Source organism: Bacillus rossius, chromosome 7, assembly GCF_032445375.1.
Source record: "Bacillus rossius redtenbacheri isolate Brsri chromosome 7, Brsri_v3, whole genome shotgun sequence".
Taxonomy (NCBI): Eukaryota; Metazoa; Arthropoda; class Insecta; order Phasmatodea; family Bacillidae; genus Bacillus; species Bacillus rossius.
The window spans coordinates 54,401,438-54,423,311 of record NC_086335.1 but is presented as its reverse complement, the minus strand read 5'-3'; the positions used below and the strand labels follow the sequence as shown (position 1 = coordinate 54,423,311).

Genomic DNA, 21,874 nt, shown 5'->3' with positions numbered 1-21,874 from the left:
AAGAAAGACAAGCATTCGTGTTTACAAATAAATAAAAAAAAAATGCCAGAGGTCGAAGAGTTACCTTGGAGTAGAATAAACAAATGAATAAATAAAAGAAGGAAGGAGATACCGACCGGCGCGCCGCGCGTGGGTTGGGATAACACCGCAGCAACGACACTCGCAGCTATTAAAGTTATGACAAATGTTTCCATTCAGCGGTCACGACGCCCGGATTAAGTTGCCGCACAGGCGGAAAAATGGGTGTTCCTGTAACCCGCGGTAAACAATTTAAGAGAACAATGGTTCGCTAATTGCCGAACGGTGGGTTGGGGGGAAAAAAAATGGAGAGGGAGATGGCGAATGAAGAGAGAAGAAGAAGTAGTGATTCAGGAACTGTTGGCGAGTGGTTTTTTTAAGGAGGGTGTGTCGGGCGGCGAGGCGGGAAGGCTTGGAGTGGGTGCGTGCGTGTGGCGGGAAATGATCGCGTGAAGGAGGAGAGGGGGAAGCGTGAGAGGGAGAGAAGGAGAGGGGAGAGCCGAACGTTAACGACGGCGCACGAGCGGGCACGAGTCCGCACCCTGGCTCTTCCGTCTCTCTCTCTCCCTTCCTCCCCTCCCTCCATCAACGGCAAGCGGAGAACCAAAACCCCGCGGCGCGGACTTTTTCACGCGTTCCCGCGGTCTTGTCACTTCAGTCTATCACGCCGCTCCGCGCGAGGAGGGTCGGCTTGTTCCAGGCGCAGGGCTCGGGTTGGGTGTGCGTCGCGTCCCTTCACCCTTCTTCCCCGTCGAACCGAACACGTTCGCTTCGGAATCTCCGCGTCGACGACTCCCCAGGCCCGCCACACCGCCCAGGCCGAAGGGGGTGGAGACCCTTCGCCCCGCGGGAGGAGGGAAGCGAGCGAAGATGCGCCCCGGGAAAGGCGCCGCGGACGCGGTGACGCCGGTAACGCGAGGACAGACGGCGCGCGGGTCGCGGCAGTGAGCGGAAGACGCCGGCCGGGCAGGAGGACTATACAAGGACCCCCCCCCCCCCCCGACGCCGCAGCCTCCACCGGCCTCAGCCCCACAGGTAAGCAGGACGCTCGCCGGCTCTCGAGCAGGGCCGGCGCGTCCGTACAGGCGAACTAGGCGACCGCCCAGGGCGCCAAGTAGCTGGGGGCGGCGCAGCACGACACATAACAGCTCATATAATTATGTTTAACGATTATTGAAACTTGATGAAAATGGATTTTTTTAACAGTTTGGAATGTTTATTTATATTGACATAAGTAATTATTTAAAGTCCACGGTGACCTGTTTATGATTTGTAATAAGTAAAAAAAGTAAAAAAAAAAAAAAACATAAGCCTGCTTACATTATTTGATTGTTGACAAAATCTTAGGCTTACGTGATGTCTTTTGAGTCAAGGAAATTTTTTTTTTTGGGTGTCCTGCCCGTGGGGGGGGGGGGGAAAGGGGTGAATTAAGGTTTTTCGCCTAGGGCGCCAATTTACCTTGCACCGGCCCTGCTCTCGTGCGCGGCTTGTCAGAACACTCCCTAACGCAGGCCTACTTCTCAGGGACGTCGCCTTGGAAAAACCACCTCTTCAAAACTGTTACGAATTGCTCTTGAGTCAATATTTTTAAAATCCATAGTAAAGTTATGTTTATATTTTTTAAAGTAACATCGAACTTCTTATTTTTTTTATTTTTTTACAGGAACATACTGTGTGATAAATGTTTTTTTTTCTTTATAAGGATATGTCGAGAATATTGTCATTCAAACGTTATGTCATTATAGAAAACAATTGTTGCTGTCATCAACCACAAAAAAAAAACTTTATAAAAAACATGCGGTACGTGTTATGAATGTTTCAATCTATTCCGTAATGCGTCGCTGTCTGGAAGAAGACAGCTGTCCGGCGTGAACCCAATTGTTAAGTGTTCGGAACTGACTGGGAGCGCTACGCGCGGAGAAAGGGGTGAAAGGATGCGCCCTTCCGCCAAGGGCGCATCCGAGGTCCTCGTGTTCCCTCCTCCGAGCATCCGACGCCCTGCTGTTTTGCGCTCGTTAAACATCCGCGTCGATAACGCCAGGACAGAGGTTGTTGCGTCGGCAACTCACAACAAGCTCTGGTACCTGGGGGAAAAAAAAAAAATTCTGTACTTTTACAAAAGATTCCCGTGGAAACCAGTTACCAAGATATAGTTTGAAATTTTACTATAAAGGATTTTGTAACTTTGTACAACACATGGCTGTGGTTATTTTTGCGTATATGAAATACTCTTTTTTTTTTTGTTGAGAAAATACTGAATATTTCTTGCGAAATTTCCTCATAATTTTTTATTTTAATTGATGTTTCATTCAAGCATAATTTGTTTTAAAAAATGCAGAAGATAATCGAATATTAAATAATTTGACAATATTTTGTTTTATTATGCTAATTAATGCGCGCACTTAATACTGGAAAGCTATTCAGGGAACAATTTACAAATAACTTAAACCATAGGAGGTACTGGGGGACAACACAAAGCATAAAATCCCAGGTAAGAATCCGAACCCATTATTAATGCGAATACTGTTTTGTAGTGATACAGTTGTTTTCATGCAAATGTACAAATTTACAAAAGTCTGTAATTTTATGTGAGTATTTCTGTTCTGTTTACAAAAAATGTAATAACAACGAACGACTACGTTCTTTAAATTAATTTTGCAACAGGGAAGCTTTATTTAAAACATTATTTTGATCACAAGCCGTTTCTGTATGTCATACAGAAAAACTGAATATCGGACAAAAAAAAGGCGAATACTTAAGATACAGAAAAAAAAAAAAAGCCAAAATCAGCCGATAACAAATCACAAAAAAAAAAAGTGTTTGTGCATTCATCTTTCTTAGTACGCCCTTCGGGTTTTCTATGACATGCAGTGTAAATTTGAAATTTGCTATGGCGTCTTATGTCCAAACTAACGTTTTAAATCAACAAACCACTAACCTTCTAACGATATTAAATAAAAGGTTACTGCAGTATGTTAGCACCGTTCTTCATGGCACTGTAATTTATCTAAATACTTAAATAAAACAGGATTTAATTAATTAATTTAAGTTTAGCACATTATACTATAAAGTTACTGCAAGCGATGAATAAATATTAAAACATAAGTAATTATTTAATCAACATATTGCAATTAAGTCAGAGTACAAACACAGATTTGTTTCCGCGCAGAGCTTCAGAAGAAATCACTAGATTTGAAAAACTGCAAGCTATCCGAGTGGAGTCTGCTTTCGAAAAGCATTTACGGATGCGCTGAGTGCGGACGGGTGGTTCGGTTTCTCTGTTTCTTTTTTGAACTGTATTTTTTGAGAGAGTTGGAAAAAAAAAGGTTGGAAACGCGTGTCTTCAGACAAACGCCCGGTGAAAGATTATTGGAAGCACCCAAAGAGCCTCGCATCGCATCTCTATCTTCGTTCCTCCGCCACATGATGACGTATGTTACCGCTGAGATTCCTCGGGTGGGTCCTGTGCACGACCAGGAAGATAGCGCGCCAGGGCAGTGGCAACCGCGCTAGAAGCACCGGAGACACCGCGCTAGAAGCACCGGAGACACCGCGCTAGAAGCACCGGAGACACCGCGCTAGAAGCACCGGAGACACCGCGCTAGAAGCACCGGAGACACCGCGCTAGAAGCACCGGAGACACCGCGCTAGAAGCACCGGAGACACCGCGCTAGAAGCACCGGAGACACCGCGCTAGAAGCACCGGAGACACCGCGCTAGAAGCACCGGAGACATCGCGCTAGAAGCACCGGAAACACCGCGCTAGAAGCACCGGAGACACCGCGCTAGAAGCACCGGAGACACCGCGCTAGAAGCACCGGAGACACCGCGCTAGAAGCACCGGAGACACCGCGCTAGAAGCACCGGAGACACCGCGCTAGAAGCACCGGAGACACCGCGCTAGAAGCACCGGAGACACCGCGCTAGAAGCACCGGAGACACCGCGCTAGAAGCACCGGAGACACCGCGCTAGAAGCACCGGAGACACCGCGCTAGAAGCACCGGAGACACCGCGCTAGAAGCACCGGAGACACCGCGCTAGAAGCACCGGAGACACCGCGCTAGAAGCACCGGAGACACCGCGCTAGAAGCACCGGAGACACCGCGCTAGAAGCACCGGAGACACCGCGCTAGAAGCACCGGAGACACCGCGCTAGAAGCACCGGAGACACCGCGCTAGAAGCACCGGAGACACCGCGCTAGAAGCACCGGAGACACCGCGCTAGAAGCACCGGAGACACCGCGCTAGTAGCACCGGAGACATCGCGCTAGAAGCACCGGAGACATCGCGCTAGAAGCACCGGAGACACCGCGCTAGAAGCACCGGAGACATCGCGCTAGAAGCACCGGAGACATCGCGCTAGAAGCACCGGAGACACCGCGCTAGAAGCACCGGAGACACCGCGCTAGAAGCACCGGAGACACCGCGCTAGAAGCACCGGAGACATCGCGCTAGAAGCACCGGAGACACCGCGCTAGAAGCACCGGAGACACCGCGCTAGAAGCACCGGAGACACCGCGCTAGAAGCACCGGAGACACCGCGCTAGAAGCACCGGAGACACCGCGCTAGAAGCACCGGAGACACCGCGCTAGAAGCACCGGAGACACCGCGCTAGAAGCACCGGAGACACCGCGCTAGAAGCACCGGAGACACCGCGCTAGAAGCACCGGAGACACCGCGCTAGAAGCACCGGAGACATCGCGCTAGAAGCACCGGAGACATCGCGCTAGAAGCACCGGAGACACCGCGCTAGAAGCACCGGAGACACCGCGCTAGAAGCACCGGAGACACCGCGCTAGAAGCACCGGAGACACCGCGCTAGAAGCACCGGAGACACCGCGCTAGAAGCACCGGAGACACCGCGCTAGAAGCACCGGAGACACCGCGCTAGAAGCACCGGAGACACCGCGCTAGAAGCACCGGAGACATCGCGCTAGAAGCACCGGAGACACCGCGCTAGAAGCACCGGAGACACCGCGCTAGAAGCACCGGAGACACCGCGCTAGAAGCACCGGAGACATCGCGCTAGAAGCACCGGAGACACCGCGCTAGAAGCACCGGAGACACCGCGCTAGAAGCACCGGAGACACCGCGCTAGAAGCACCGGAGACACCGCGCTAGAAGCACCGGAGACACCGCGCTAGAAGCACCGGAGACACCGCGCTAGAAGCACCGGAGACACCGCGCTAGAAGCACCGGAGACACCGCGCTAGAAGCACCGGAGACACCGCGCTAGAAGCACCGGAGACACCGCGCTAGAAGCACCGGAGACACCGCGCTAGAAGCACCGGAGACACCGCGCTAGAAGCACCGGAGACACCGCGCTAGAAGCACCGGAGACACCGCGCTAGAAGCACCGGAGACACCGCGCTAGAAGCACCGGAGACACCGTGCTAGAAGCACCGGAGACACCGCGCTAGAAGCACCGGAGACACCGCGCTAGAAGCACCGGAGACACCGCGCTAGAAGCACCGGAGACACCGCGCTAGAAGCACCGGAGACACCGCGCTAGTAGCACCGGAGACACCGCGCTAGAAGCACCGGAGACACCGCGCTAGAAGCACCGGAGACACCGCGCTAGAAGCACCGGAGACACCGCGCTAGAAGCACCGGAGACACCGCGCTAGTAGCACCGGAGACACCGCGCTAGAAGCACCGGAGACACCGCGCTAGAAGCACCGGAGACACCGCGCTAGAAGCACCGGAGACACCGCGCTAGAAGCACCGGAGACACCGCGCTAGAAGCACCGGAGACACCGCGCTAGAAGCACCGGAGACACCGCGCTAGAAGCACCGGAGACACCGCGCTAGAAGCACCGGAGACACCGCGCTAGAAGCACCGGAGACAGCGCGCTAGAAGCACCGGAGACACCGCGCTAGAAGCACCGGAGACACCGCGCTAGAAGCACCGGAGACACCGCGCTAGAAGCACCGGAGACACCGCGCTAGAAGCACCGGAGACACCGCGCTAGAAGCACCGGAGACATCGCGCTAGAAGAACCGGAGACACCGCGCTAGAAGCACCGGAGACACCGCGCTAGAAACACCGGCGAGCCCACCTCGCTGACACAGACACACCTCAGACCAGGCGGATCAAACACGTTAAAAAAATCCCTGTGTGATTTCTTAACTGCTTTTCGTAAACAGACACCACTCTGAGGCCGAACCCCCCCAAGACTCGCGGTATATTTAAACACACTGAGTTTACAACGATGTAATATAAAATTATAATGCTATTGCTAATAGGAATGTGAGCGTTAAAATTGTTCCAAGAAAATTTAATTGAAAAATTTAAACACGCATTTTCCCGTGAAATATATATATATATTTTTAACCAATATAGATTTACATAAGTAATTTAAGATAGGATGTTATATCTAAATAACGGTAAAATTCTTTCTATGATGTAGTCCGTGTAAAATTCCGGTGTTTGGTATTTCGTATTTGTCTTATATTAGCTGAAGTACCCGGCTTTGCCCGGGCTAAACATATCGTCAAGATACTTTCTTATAGTGCTATTTATCTTAAATTGCAAATTTTTTATTCTTTATGTTAATTTTTATTTACCATTATTTTACAGTACACGTAAAAAACTTATGACTTAAAAATAATGTGCAAAACTGTTGAGTTTTCCTGCACGTATACAGTTTATTTTGTATTTCTTTACTAACTGACTCCCTTTTTTGATTTGATTATGTTAATATTAACGGCTGACAAAATTTATTTATGTTTTTCTACCCGTGGGAAAATTATCTGGCTTAGTTTAAATCTTTCTGTAAATTACCAAAAAGTTTGCCAAAAATAATTTTTCGAAAAACCAACATTTATAATTGCTATTATAAATCATTGGAAAACCTCCTAAATTATTTAATAAGCACATATTATATTTGCAGCTATTTCCACAGTAATATATATATATATATTTTTTTTTTTTTTAAATTTTTTTTTTTAATTTGATTGGTTCGAAAGGTTTTGCGTTTAATAATGAGAAGAGGGCGCAACCAACGACCTAACCCTAAGGCTTGTTGTACAATCAGGGCCGGATTTAGGGGAGGGCAACCGGGACGAAAGCCCCGGGGCCTCCACAAACGGAGGGCCCCCACAAATCCTTTCATATTCTTTTTTCGCTGTTTTACCTTTACCTACAGTACTTTTTACATACATGATTATATTATTGTTATATATTAACAGAAATATTCATTAACACTAAAATTTAATTTCATATAGGTAATTCTTGTCTCCGATTATATTTATGTATGCTTTTTAAATACTAAGAGAATCTACTTTATTTCACAATAAATTATTTATTGGAAAACTCGACTGAAAAAAATTGTTCATTTTATTTGGAAAATAATTTGGGGCCAGGGGGCCTCCGCTCCTCTGTTGCCCCGAGGCCTCCAGACCTCTGAATCCTGCCGTGTGTACAATGATACGGAAACGGAGTCGGATCACATAAACAAAGAGACTGATCTCACGGGACATTTCACTGTCGCGTCTGCGGCTAGTGTTCGCAGTAATGCTAGGTTCGGATTCTCGCCCGGGCGTGTATGCTTTGTGATATCCCAGTACCTCCACAATTTGTAAACCGTTCCCTGAATAGATTTAACTGCGCACCTAATAAGCATAATACTACCAAACAAAGTCAAATAGATGATATATATTTTTTTCCTTTAAAAAAAACATTATGCTTGAATGAAACTACAACTAAAATGTGAAATTAAGCGCCAATTTTCGTAAGAAACGTTTTTCATATATGGAAAAATAACCACAGCCATGTGTTGTACAAAGTTACTATATTTTTCTAATTTCCAAAGGAATCGTTTGTAAAAGGACAGCAATTTTTTTCTGTGTGTGCTTTAGCTGAGACATGTTTTTTTTTTGCACCATTTATTGTGCCCTGTAGAGAGTTTAAATTATTTTTGTTTACACTTTTACACCTTTTGTTGATTTTTTAAATTAATTATTTGCCTGCTTAGGTCTCTGATTGCTTCGAGTACACGCACTTGTTTTATTTTTGCCTGTGTGAGTTAAAAATGTTTACACAGTACTTCTCAAGAGACCCGGTAGCAACTTGTTGACGCCCTCACTTCGAAGTACAGAAACTACTGAATTTTTAAATTTTACGATATGTGCTAACATTAATTTGGCACTACTACTCGTCTTTAAAAAAATTTTTAATGCATACTTTACAAAGTTATTTATTCAAAATTAATTTAACTGCTAAATTAGAATAGTTAAAACAAACATGCGGGGGAAACTTGGCATTCAAATCACCCCCCCCTTCTCCTTTTTACGAGCGAAGCTGAATGCCGTAGAGACCTGCAAAATTCGCGGTTTCGATGGCCTTCAGGGTAGACTGCACATACCCCTGTACACTCGGGCAAATAACGCAAGTTCATTGGCTGCCGACTTGTAAGTCGTCTCAGCTGGTTTGTCTGTGATTCGATCCTTCTTTGGTTGAGGGTTTACAACTGGTTGAGATTCGTCCAGATGAACAGTAAGCCAATAGCAAAATTATCTAAGAGGTATATGTGTTTGAATTCTAGTCTATCACCTAATGAATCCGCGAATTTTGCAGGTCTCTATAGAATGAGTTAATAAAATGCAAGAACGTGAAATACGTCAGGTTTGCACAGTACGGAAGTATAGAAGACGCAGTCTGTAAAAGCGTTTCTTGCAAGCAGATAGGTCTGCCAATCGGAAGACAGCAGAGGGCGCCGTTAGTTCGAAGTCAGGGTCATGTGTGTCGGACGGTACCCTAGGGGGGAGAGGGGAGAGTAGAGGGGAGGTGTTGGCAAACCGGCTTCTGTCTGGACGGCCCATTCACTTTCTGGTCCCGAAGTGCTAGGGAAAAAAAAAATATATATACATATATGTATACACGCTGAGTGTTCATACTAGAGAGCTGGCGGGAAAGGTAGAAAAAAACAAGACCCGGTCTCACACGCGATGTTGGTTATTTCATTTTCTTGCCATTACACAGAAAATTAAAACTTCTGCGCTTTTGCTAAAGGATTCCTTTAGAAACCAGTTGCCAAGATATAGTTTGTAGTACTACAATACTAATATTGTCGAGTTGTACATCACATGGCTATGGTTATTTTTTGCATTATATGAAATATTTTTTACGAGATGATTCTGAGCATTTCTATCGAAAATTGGCGTGCGGTTTTATATTTTAACTTATGCTACATTTGTAGACGTACTTCGTGGAGCTATTTGTAATAAAAACTACCTTGCCTACTCTCATAGATCCTCAATTTAAGGCACTAGACCTCTCAAATGTTTACGTTCCAAACTTAATTACGTGGTCGATGTATGACCTAAAAATCGATACCTAAGACGAATTAGTTTTATTTCTTCGGTATTCCGGGTAATAAATACATACAGAGCATAATTTAATAATAAGTCGATGTTTTTGCTAATCCTAATTGCCACCTAACATTTTTTGGGTGTGTGTGTGTATATATATATATACACACATGCACACATATATACATACAAGGAGCACTAGGTAAGGTAAACAAAATTCTTCTTGAAATTCTTCCTTATTTTTTTTGTTGCAAAGTCAGCTCTGAATACTTGGCAGTCGCAGCGTAAACAAATATTTCACAGTTCTAAAGCACTCCTTCCCTGAGTGTTAAGGCCCTTTCCTACACGCGAAGATGTTTGTCCCAATTTCTTGTCACTGCTTTTACCTAAGGTATCTTTCCTATAAATGCATTCCAATAACTCTCTTTCATGTTATGTTCTCGCGAGATGATCACTCGAAATATATCCAAGCTGTAAAATATCGCTCAAGGGATAATAATTAAATAACATCTGTATTACTATTCAACGACATTAGGTAATATTTATAAAATATCTGTTCGTAAAATTCGAGACGAACATGAAATGCAAGAGAACTATGGTAATGAATTGAGAGGCAAATCCCTTAAACAAAAGAGAAAGGAAATAACTAACATAGCTCGGTCTCCCACGCATGTTTTTTTTTTTTTTTTAATTTTCATGCATTATTATTAGTAAAGACTCTTTCTGGAATTTTGACACTATACCTCCCTTGACATTTGTGTCTGACTAATATTTTCAACAGGTACTCACTAGATGTAATATAATGTGTGTCCATAAAAGAATGTCCTACACTGTTATAAAACTTGACCTAAATATTACGCAGAACGCAGGTTATAAATTATCCAGGGATCTTGGTAAATTTACGAGCTTCTTCGTACCGTTAACACGAATCGACAATAATAGTCATATCATAGAAACAGAAGAATTAAAAAAAAAACGTGTTCAGTCTACAGCGAAAAACCTTTTTTTTCTTCCAATTGTGTGTTTACCTTGTTTACAAAGAAACGCAGAATTTATAAGTCGGAATACGGGCGTAGTTTTTTTTTTAATGAAGAAAATAGTTATGTCAGATTGCGAAGAACCCTTGGTTTCTTTCGAGTAAATTCTTGTTTGTTAAGGGGGTGCCTCCCATTTCAGGTCAAGATTTTATATTTACAGTAATTACAGATGAACTTGTAGACTTTTTCAATTGTTTAACTTTAACGAAATGAAAAATATATACAGCGAATACAATTTGCATTATTAGCTGTCAAAGTTACATTTTTAACGTTTTTGGGTTGTACAAATAAGGAGAATTTAATTTATTGCAGAACTGAAACTTTTTAGGTTTAACTGCAATGCCACTGGCTACTTCAAGGTATGGTTTGAATTTATTTCAGAAAATATTAATTAATTTTACCTGCCATTTCAAAATTCTTAAATTTATAACGATTTTGACCGCCAATAAACATGAAAGAGATTTTGTGATAGAAATGCCAAACCATATCATGAAGTAACCAGTGGCATTGCAGTTAAACCTAAAAAGTTTCAGTTCTGCAATAAATTAAAATTCCCCGTATTTGTACAACCCAAAAACGTTAAAAATGTGACTTTGGCAGCTAATTATGCAAAAAAAAAAAACATGCGCTGTATATATTTTTTATTTCGTGAAAGTTAAAAAATTGAAAAAGTCTAAAAGTTGATCAGTAGGGACCTGCGAAATTCGCGGATTCATTCGGTGAATGGCTAGAATTCAAACACATATACCTCTTACATAATTTTGCTATTGGCTTACTGTTCATCTGGACGAATCTCAACCAGTTATAAACCCTCAACCAAAGAAGGATCGAATCACAGACAAACCAGCTGAGGCGACTTAACAAGTCGGCAGCCAATGAACTTGCGTTATTTGCCCGAGTGTAAAGGGGTATGTGCAGTCTCTCCTGAAGGCCATCGAAACCGCGAATTTCGCAGGTCTCTATTGATCAGTGATTAATATTAATGGAAAATCATGACCTGAGATGGGAGGCACCCCCTAAGAGGCCACTCCAGTGTTTCAGGGGCACTACGCAACCCGCGTTAACATCATAAGATTCAATGTTATTTTCATTTTGCTTATAACTAATTAACTAATATAGATGTTGAAATGATGCTTGCTTGATATGTAAGACAACGATGCTCTTATCAAAGCCTCTTTCTTCAAAAACGTGCATAAATTATGGTTTTATACTAATCTTTACTAATATGCATAAGTGTATTGTCTAGGTTTGAACAATAATTTATGCACGTTTTTGAAGAAAGGGGCTTTGATAAGAGCATCGTTGTCTTACATATCAAGCAAGCATCATTTCGAAATCTATATTAGTTAATTAGTTATAAGAAAAATGAAAATAGCATTGAATCTTATGAGGTTAACGCGGGTTGCGTAGTGCCCCTGAAACACTGGAGTGGCCTCTTAAGTCCGCAGGTTGGCCGGTAGCTTTCCTGCGCGAGGGACGGGGCCTTAAGGGGCCCGCCTACCTGGGCACACATACGGTGTGCAGAGCTTCAGGAAAAACAACGCGATTTCAAAACTACTCAACAAATCCGAGTGGGGTCTGCTTTCGAATAGCATTTAAGAGTTCGCTGAGGGCCGAAAAGTACTTTTAATTTCGGATTAAGTTTTTAAACTGTATTTTTAGAAGCGTTAAAATGCCTAAAACGCGTGTTTTCAGAGTAATTTTTAGGCATAAGACAATCAGTACAGATTCTTGAAAGCACTTAAGGGGCGTGCATAACACCTTTATCTTCATTTCTCGGCCATATAATGTTACGGTCACCGCTCAAATTTCACAGTTATCCTGTGTCTACGAGAAGACTGCGCGCCAGACCAGAGGCGACACCGCGCTAGAAGCACAAGCGAGCGTCGCTCTTATCACCCCGCCTCACTAACACACATACACCTCTGACGAGGCGGGCCCCTTAAAGGAGGGGAAGGCGGCGGTGTTCGCCCGGGTGACGGGCCGACGACCAGGCGGGGCCTCGCTCTTGGCACAGGAGCGGCGCCGCCGTCGTCGCTAGTCGCGGTAATCCTCGTCGACCTTGCCGCCGCCGCAAAGGACGCCCCGAACACACACACACCGAGAGAGAGAGAGAGAGAGAGAGAGAGAGAGAGAGAGAGAGACGGAGCGATAGCTGCACCGACTACAGGGAAGCCCAAGATGTACATCAAGTACCTACTGTTTCTGCCCGAACACGCCCGAATATTCACATTTCGGCCAACCTCGGGTTTATTTATATATATTTATATTTCTCTGTTTATTTTAATGTAGCTATACTAACCTAACTAATCGTCCATAGTGTTTTAAAGTGTTTTAATGTAGAAAACCTAACCGACCACTTTTAATATTTGAATTCATTTTTCCTGCGCAAAAATAAAACAAATCCCGAGGTTGGCGGAAAGTGAATATTCGGGGGAACACCACATAACTTAGAAAGTCACAACTTAGAACTGTCTAAACTTAGAAAACTTGGAATAATCCACGTAACTTAGAAACACAAAACTTAGAAAGATCATAACTTAGAAACTCACAACTTAGAAACACACAACGCAGAACCACACAACTTAGAAACGTCATAACGTAGAAAGTCATAACTTAGAACTGTCATAACTTAGAAAATTCTAAGTTATGTGTTTCTAACTTGTGTGTTTCTAAGTTATGACAGCACCCCAATATTCGGGCGTGTTCGGGCAGGGACAGAACTTGATGGACATCTTAGGCTTCTCACCGACTACGCTCGAGTGCAATAAGGAAAGAAGCGCGCACCCATCCCATGAACGCACACGGCGTGCGGAAACCACGCGATTAGAGAAACTTCTCGACATACCAGAGTGGTGCCTGTCGCCGAGTTCTGTTCCCGCATTTGTTTCTAGAATTATTTTTTAAGAATTGAAAAAACCCCGGTGCAGATTCTTGCTAACACTCAAGGGACGTGCGTTACAAGCGCGGCTCCAGAAGGGGGGCGGTGGGGGGCGATAACCCCTCCCGAGTCCAAATTTATTGATTAGTGTATATTTATGTTTACTTAAATATTTAATTTCGTATGTTAAACACTTTTATCTCATCGAAAGTTGCATGGAACTACTAAGGTTCTGTATTTGAAACCTGTAATTTGTAAATAATATTACAAGACGAATATCTGAACACTTTCATTTTTTGCAACTACGTACGACCTTTCTTTGTGCGATAGCCCCTCCCGAAAAGTCATCCTGAAGCCGCCATTGGTGCGTTACACCTTTTTTTGTCTTCATTTCCCCGCTGTAAGGTTGGCGCTCAGATTCCACAGCCACGCGCCTAGAGGAGACACCGCGCTAGAAGCACCGGCTAGCGTCACTACCCAGATACACCCCTCACTAGGTGGGACCGTTGACTTTTTTTTTTTTTTGCGAAGTTAAACTTTGGTTGGGCGCGTCGAAGGCGAAAAATCTTGGATGGCAACGGGATGCATTGTGAAGTCTTGGCACGTATGTATGAGCATGCGCGTTGCTTATACACACACGAGCCGAAGTCGTCCACACAGCCGACCTGTATATGGTCGCTTTCGTGAAAATCGGAGGCTGTGCCAGGCGTAGCGGTGTGCCGAATAAATCCTCGTGATAGCGAAACTCTGCTGGAATACATTTCATGAACTTAAATCAACAATAGATATACAGTAAACTCCCTATTATCCTCGGGCGGATGATCTGCGGTGCGGATTATCCGCGCATGCTACGAAGAAATACAGCACATATGTAAATCTGTATTTTATTACATGTGAGCAAATTTGAACTCTACTGACGAGTGCATTGTGTGCAGTATACAGTAAAACGCCACTTGCCTTCTCGGAACTCACTCAGTAGGCTGGCATGCGTTGCTATTTTTGTCTCTGTCTCACTTTGTTTCTAGTCGTATGGTTGCTTTTTTAGTGTCTAATGAAGTCTCTGAGTACGTGCAGTACTGTATCCTTGTTACGAAGTAAGTACCGAGCACTTTTATGTTTACATATCTAAAATATATTGTATTTTAATTATTCAGTAAAATACTAAAATTTTAGCATCATTTTTTTACTGTTAATTGTAACTTTTGCTGTATATACATTTTTAGTTTTTTAAGTTGAAATTGTTTCCTTTTTTGTTTCCCATTTTTGGGTCTTTTGCGGATTATCCGCGATTTTCACTATCCGCGGTGGCCCTGCCACTTAATTTCGCGAATAATCGGGAGTGTACTGTATTCGCAACTTCAAAAATACGTCATGATCTTGGGACTTCAACATTGTTAAGCCAATATTCTCAGGAATTATTACCGCGCCTCGTAAGCTAAGCGTGTAGTCGAATTTGTAGTGTTCTAATTTTCGCCACTGGACTTTACTTTATTTTTTACTATTTTATACTTTTTTTTTTTGCGTTTGAAACACTAAAATTAAGAAAACTATAGTATAAATAGTTGTTTGTTTAACTAATTGTTCAGGGCCGACGAGAGACACTACACATAACAATATTTTATGAAGGCTACTTTTACAAAAGATTCTTTTGGAAACCAATTATAAAGAAATAGTTGGTAATACTATAAAAATAAATATATTAACTTTCTGCAACACATGGCTATGGTTATTATTGCATATACGAAATACGCGTTTCGAGATAATACTGAGTATTCCTTACGTAAATTGGCGCATAATTTTATATTTTAAATTGATGTTTCATTCAAGCATAAAATCTTTTTCAAACCATGGAAAAGATAATCGAATATACTATAATTTGAATTAATTTTGTTTTATTGTGCTTATTAATGCACTTAGTTAATACTGGAAAGCTATTCAAGAAATGGTTTAAGAGTAACATTTAACTATTGAATGTAATGGGACAACACAAAGCATAAATGCCCGTGGTGATGATAAAACCCAGAAAAACCTGTGAACACTTTCGTAGCTGTAAGTTTTTTTTCTCGCGTAAACGTACAAATTTACAAATATTTTGTAATATTACACGAAAATAACTTGGTATATATTTAAAGTGTAAGTGATGGACCCGGGGAGGGAGATATACGTCTCCCATGGCCCTCACATTCGATTACGGGCCCTGGACCCAGGATCGGAGATCCCCCCTCCCCACAATTTTACAGTCACGTGCTACATTATAATTACATGGTTATATCTTACCTACACTCTTTTTAGAACGTTATTTAACCTGAATATACAAGGTGTGATTATGGTTACTATTTTATAAGTTCAAACTAAGCTTTGTTTATAACATTATTTTACTTTAAAATAATCACAGCAAGTATTTATATTTATTTCACACACTAATATAAAAATGAACATAGTCACAGAAAAATAACATTAGCTGTAGGTGTGTAAAATCTTCTAAAATTTCATTGGATAAAAAATATATAATTTTTTTTAGATTGTAAAAAATTATAATAGCTAAACGTTTAAAAATAAACAGGGCTGGCTCCGGGCCCTGGACCCAGGGGTCCACCTAGCCCCACACTTGTGGGGGCCATACGTCTCCCCTTCTGGCCTTTACAACTAGCATATAGCGTTTTTCGTTACGTACCCATAAACGCCCCCCCCTCCCCGTGACAAAATCGCATCTTCCCGTTCGACCGCTAGTTGTTCTCGCACCACGCACCCAGTTCGGGAACAGTTTTTCGAGGGCCGTGCAGCGAGTGAGCTAACTGGCTAACTGCGTAGTTTATCAACTCCCCGACACACACACACGCACTCGCGCGGTGTAAATGCCCGTGTATAAATAACGATACGATGCGGCCCGATAAGGCAGATTATGCATTTTCAAGGTCAATTGGGCGCCGGGCGCCGTGTTAATCGCTGTCCGATTCCGCCTGCGACCACACCGGGCGTTTCAAATGGTTTAGAAGAGGGGGGGGGGGAGGCCGTTGTTTACCGTCGGCGGGCTGGAGAAGGGAGATTTAGGGGCGCGGTCGCGCGTAAACAAGATCACCCGGTTACACGTCGCCGAGTTCGTTTACCTGGACCGCTCGTCTTCGCTGCTGCTCGGACAGCGTTCCCTTTCCTGCTGTCGGCGGACGAGATCACTGTGACTTGTGTTTGTTAAGGGGCCCGCCTCGTCAGGGGTGTATGTGTGTTAGCGAGGCTGGATGATAAGCGCGACGCTCGCTGGTATTTCCAGCGCCGTATCGCCTCTAAGCGCAAGGTTCTGAACTGACGCGCGGTTTTCTCGTCGTCACAGGATAACTGTGAAATTTAATCGGTGACCGTAGCATTATATGGCGGAGAAAGGAAGATAAAGGTGTAATGCAAGTCCCTTAAGTGCTTTCAAGAATCTGTACCAGTTGTTTTACGCCTAAAAATTACTCTGAAAACATGAGTTTTAGCCATTTTAACTGTTATAAAAATACAGTTTAAAAACTTAATCCGAAATAAAAAGTACTTTTCGGCCCTCAGTGAACTCTTAAATGCTTTTCGTGAGCAGACCCCACTCGGATATCTCGAGTAGTTTTGAAATCGCGTTGTTTTTCCTGAAGCTCTGCGCACCGTGTGTGTGCCCGGGTAGGTGGAGCCCTTAAGATGGCCGCGTGGTTGGGCGCACGAATTCTGAAGGCTCGGGGGCGCCAAGGCCACACTGGCTGGCGCATCACGCGTCCCTTCGCCCCTTCGCGCCAGGCACGGAACCGAGCAGTCTCAACTGCCGCGTGGAAAGGTCGGTCGGAACTGGAGGACTGCCGAACCAATTGTACCGTGGGCTCGAGGAACTGCCAAACTGGCAGTCCAAACAATCAATCAGTAGGGACCTGAAAAATTCGTGGTTGCGATGACCTCCAGGATAGTCTACACAGTCCTCTGTACACTCGGACAAATAACGCCAGTTCGTTGGCTGCTGACTTGTGAGTCGTCTCAACTGGTATTGCCCGAAATTCGTCACTTCTTTGGTTGAGGGTTTCTCATTGGCCCAGAGTCGCCCAGACAAACAGTGAGCCAATAGCAAGAGCAGCTTAAAGGTATACGTGTATGAATTTCAGACTATCGCGAAATGAATCTGCGAATTTTTCCGGTCTCTATCAATCAGTCCATCAGCTGAATATCATGGTAGACATAATTGTTTATACTCTTCGGTTACTTGGATATTTTTGTCCTCCTTTTTTTTTTCTCTCACTAAAAGTCTAACATCCAAAGTTTCTTCCACGTTCTAGGATGAAACGATACATCCAACATAAACTGCAGCTACAAGCCTGATCGTTTGGGGACGAAGGCTTCAGTACAGTCCAACTGTCAGTTCGGGCTGAGCAGTCAGAAATGGGAGCTAGACTGATTGTGTGTTGGGGAAGGGGGGGGGGTATTTTATCCCGCCCGGGAAGGCTCTCTTAACCAGTCGTGTGTTGTTGCGAGACGGCAGGAATAATTCGCGATTTAGTGTTCAAAGCATCAGAAAAAAAACCCACGCGATTTGAAAACTTTTGAAGATTTCCTAGTGGCGTGGTTCCCCACCCCCTTCAAAACTGAGGGCAAAAAGGTACTTGTATTCCGTATTACGCTTGGAAACAGTATTTTCTGAAGAGTGAATATAGTTTTAAAATACCCGAGAATTCGGAATAATACATAGGCATGAAACATCCGGTACAGATTGTTGAAAGCACTCAAATCTCACAGCTGTCCCATGCGCTACGAGGAGACTGCGCGCCAGTTCGGAGCCTTGTGCTCGGAGGCTAGAAGCCACAATTCCCCCCCCCCTGACTAGGTGTGACCCTTGATGGCGACGCCTCTCTTAATGGCCGGGGCTTTTCACAGTCGCCCGCCTTTGTGGACGGCCAATTCGGCTGTCACCCGGGCTCGCTCACGGCCCGGTCCCGCTTTTGTCAAGTCGGGCGATCTGACGTCCAATCGTCCAATCGTCCAACCGTCCAACCGTCCAACCGTCCAATCGTCCAATCGTCCAATCGATAAAGATACAGAAAAAAAAGGCGTTTGTAACACAGTACACGTGACGGAAGCGAAACTTCTTTGGCAATTCAAACCTCGTCTCGCAAGTGTACCGTAAGGGGTAAAACGGCAAATAGAGAAAGTGAGAGAAAAGACAATTTTCTAAAAAAATAAAAATAAAAGTGTTAACAGGAAAACAGGATGATGAAAAAAATCATAGCCAAAATATCAGTTCTGTGCGTGTTACTGTTTCTTAGAACAAATCTGCCATTTGGAACACGCCAAATCTCTGAACGAAATATGAAATTCATAACAGGTAGCGCTATCTAGGCGGGAAATGCAGGGACTGTCTCAACATGACACTCTCTACGCTGCTGGTTGAACACAAGAGGGATGTGAGTGCACTGGTAGAAAAATTGAAATTCGAGGTACTCACAGCTGACTGTATGGGGCACCTATATCTATTTTCTAAAACAAGCGCATGCGCACACACTCCGTCTTATTCTTTCGTTCATCCATATCTCTCGGTTCTATTTTTTTTCGAGGGGTGGAAAAGTGGGGGGGGGGGAGGGGTGGTTTCGAATCATCGCACAAAAAAGGAGAAAGAAAACGAGCCCAAGTATATTATCTGTCCTTTTCGCATCAGGAACTTTACTCAAAAATGTTTCACGAAAATGTTACATTAAAATTCGGTCTTGAAATGTTTCTCTCATCGCGTCCAAAGAATTTTCACTTCAAAAGCCATGCTCCATGCATAATTAGTTTAATTCCAAACCGTCATTGAAATATTATTAGCCTGCACTGAGAAAAATGAGCAAAGAAATGCCAACACAACAGTTCTGTAATCTATTCACAAGGTAACATAACCAAATTTGTATATTAATAATTTAAAACAATAGATTATAACTAGAGGAATGTATTTTTCACGAAAAAAATTTATCTGTTCGCTCGTTAGACGGCAATATGGCATGCTAGCGCTAGCGATTGTTGCTTTGCAATTGGCAGCCGTCTGCAAGAGAATCTATTGGCCTATTTGGCCGGGCCATTCAGGACGCTTTTGCTTCTGTTCTGGATGGCTGTGATTGGTGTGCTGACAGAAAACGTGTCCCTGAAGTAAACCATAGGCCCAGCCAACCACTAAACACAAACAATGTTACAAAGTTTTAACACAGCTGGAGTACTGTGACAGCCAATACTGGCCTAAGAGTGAGAGTGTGGATTGGGATTGTGATGTCCGCCATCTTAGATTGTGACATCACGGCGATCATCTCGGATGACCTTGACCTTCAAAATGTGCAAAAATACAACCAAAATTCAAACAAAAAATTACTTTAAATTTTCAGTTTTTAGGAAAACATTTTCACCAATAATTTCAACAAAAGATAAAAGATTTAAAAGTTTTCCATTTTAGAGAACAATTTTCAATAAAAAAAAATTCAAAAATTCGAAATTATATATTACCTAAAGTGTTTTTGCAAGGAAGGATATATTATTCGATGACAACGAACCTTTCAGGCCCGAGCTAAATGCTGATGTCACTGCTGTCGTACCAATTCCCGGTGTACTCTTAAGAGCATCAATGCTTTTCTGTTTTGCCGACACCTTTACTTTCTGTCGCCGAGCACCACGCTTGCATGTCTTCAAGTGTATTTTCATATCATCTCTTCTAACGAACTGCTCGCGACATTTCTGACAGCTGGGGCAGATTATTAGCGCATTCTCTCTTCTCGTGTCGACGAGCATTATTACTAGAGACCTGCAAAATTCGCGGATTCATTAGGTGATAGACTAGAATTGAAACACATATACCTCTTAGATAATTTTGCTATTGGCTTACTGTTCATCTGGACGAATCTCAACCAGTTGTTAACCCTCAACCAAAGAAGGATCGAATCACAGACAAACCAGCTGAGACGACTTACAATGTCGGCAGCCAATGAACTTGCGTTATTTGCCCGAGTGTACAGGGGGTATGTGCAGTCTTTCCTGAAGGCATCGAAACCGCGAATTTGGCAGGTCTCGAATGATTACTGTTGTTCGAGAACATCTTTTCACGTTGGCGGCATCGATGCTTGAAAGACGCTGCTGCAACTCCAGTAGTCATCGTCGATAGGTTCACCATACTCAAACTAGTTGATGATGCAGGCGACTTACACTTAGATTTTTCCCCAGCTGACGGCACTGTGTGCACTGAAGTCTCCTCTAGCGCGGTCGACAACGTCTCTACCATCGTGGTCTGCGCCGTCGATGGTGCAACCGCCACCCCTCGCACACATACGATGTGCAGAGCTTCAGGAAAAAACAACGCGATTTAAAAACTACACAAGATACCCGAGCGGGATATGTTTAAGAAAAAAAACATTTAAGAGTTTGCTGACGGCCTAAAAGTACTTTTGATTTGGGATTAAGTTTTTAAACTTTTTTTTGAAGAGTTAAAAATGGCTAAAACGCATGTTTTCAGAGCATATTTTAGGCGTAAAACAACCGGTACAGATTTTTGAAAGCACTTTAAGGCCATATAATATTACGGTCACCGCTCAAATTTCACAGTTTTCCTGTGACGACGAGAAGACTGCGCGCCAGTTCAGAGCCTTGCGCTTAGAAGCTATACCGCGCTAGAAGCACCAGCGAGCGTCACGCTTATCATTTCACCTCACTAACACCCCTGACGAAGCGGGCCCCTCAATGATAGTAAACACGCCATCGTGTTCATAACAGGCGATTACATGTCAGACTACACAACCAGACGATCCTCACACCGCCGTGGCCAGTAAAAAACGAAGGAGCACCATCGTCTGGGCTGTGCTTGTATGCTCAAGTACCCGCGGTTTTGGGTGCAATATGCTGGTAGAAACCACTATTTTCTTTTATTTATTTAGAAAATTAAATTCAAACAGCGAGTCCCACGGTAAAAATACTCAACACGCATTATGCATGCTGTAGGACCAAAGGCCGCCTGATGTGTGTTTTACGTTTACTGCAAGACCAAGGTTTATTATGTATGATTAGGGACCGGAAAAATTCGCAGGTTCAATGACCTGTAGGATGAACTCCATAGTTCTACGTATAATCGGTCAAATGTCACCCACTCATTGGCTGCGCTGTCTTGTGAGACGTCCCAACATAGCAGCCTGTGATTCGATACAGCTTTGGTTGAGTGTTTCTCATTGGCTCAGAGTCATCCAGGTGAGTTGTGAGCCAATAGCAGAGGCATAGTGTATCGCGAAATGAATTGGCGATTTTTTTCCGGTCTATGTATGATGAAGCAGCGAATTTTTAAAACAATTTTTTTTTTTAAATTTCTGGTGGAGAGCCGAGTGGTAGGGCACCTCATCAAAATATTTAAATATTTTGCCCCCCGTAGAATTGCACGCGAAGTCTAGGGCCGCCGTTGACCACGCGATCTTGCAGACGTCTTTGCCACGGACGGCGGGGGGCGGTGTCTCCCGGCAAGCTAGGGCGCCGGCGACACCCGCACCCACACCGGCCCATTAAAGGCGATAATGCGTGAGAAGTCCGACCCGGCTATTAATAACCGCCGCACCACCTTGAATTGGGGCAGCCAGCGAGACGCTAACCTTGTTAGCCTGGAGCGAGGTGCGCGCGCG

At 44.1% G+C, this 21,874-nt stretch overlaps 1 protein-coding gene across 1 annotated transcript in view; it reads left to right on the top strand.

The window, feature by feature from the left end:
- The first annotated feature begins 652 nt into the window (after nucleotides 1-652).
- LOC134534042 (noggin-2-like) overlaps nucleotides 653-21,874 on the top strand; it is a 227,075-nt gene continuing 205,853 nt past the window's right edge. Inside the window, exon 1 of the mRNA XM_063372000.1 lies at nucleotides 653-1,053. The gene's annotated coding sequence lies outside the window, so the exon portion shown is untranslated. The remainder of the gene's footprint in view (nucleotides 1,054-21,874) is intronic.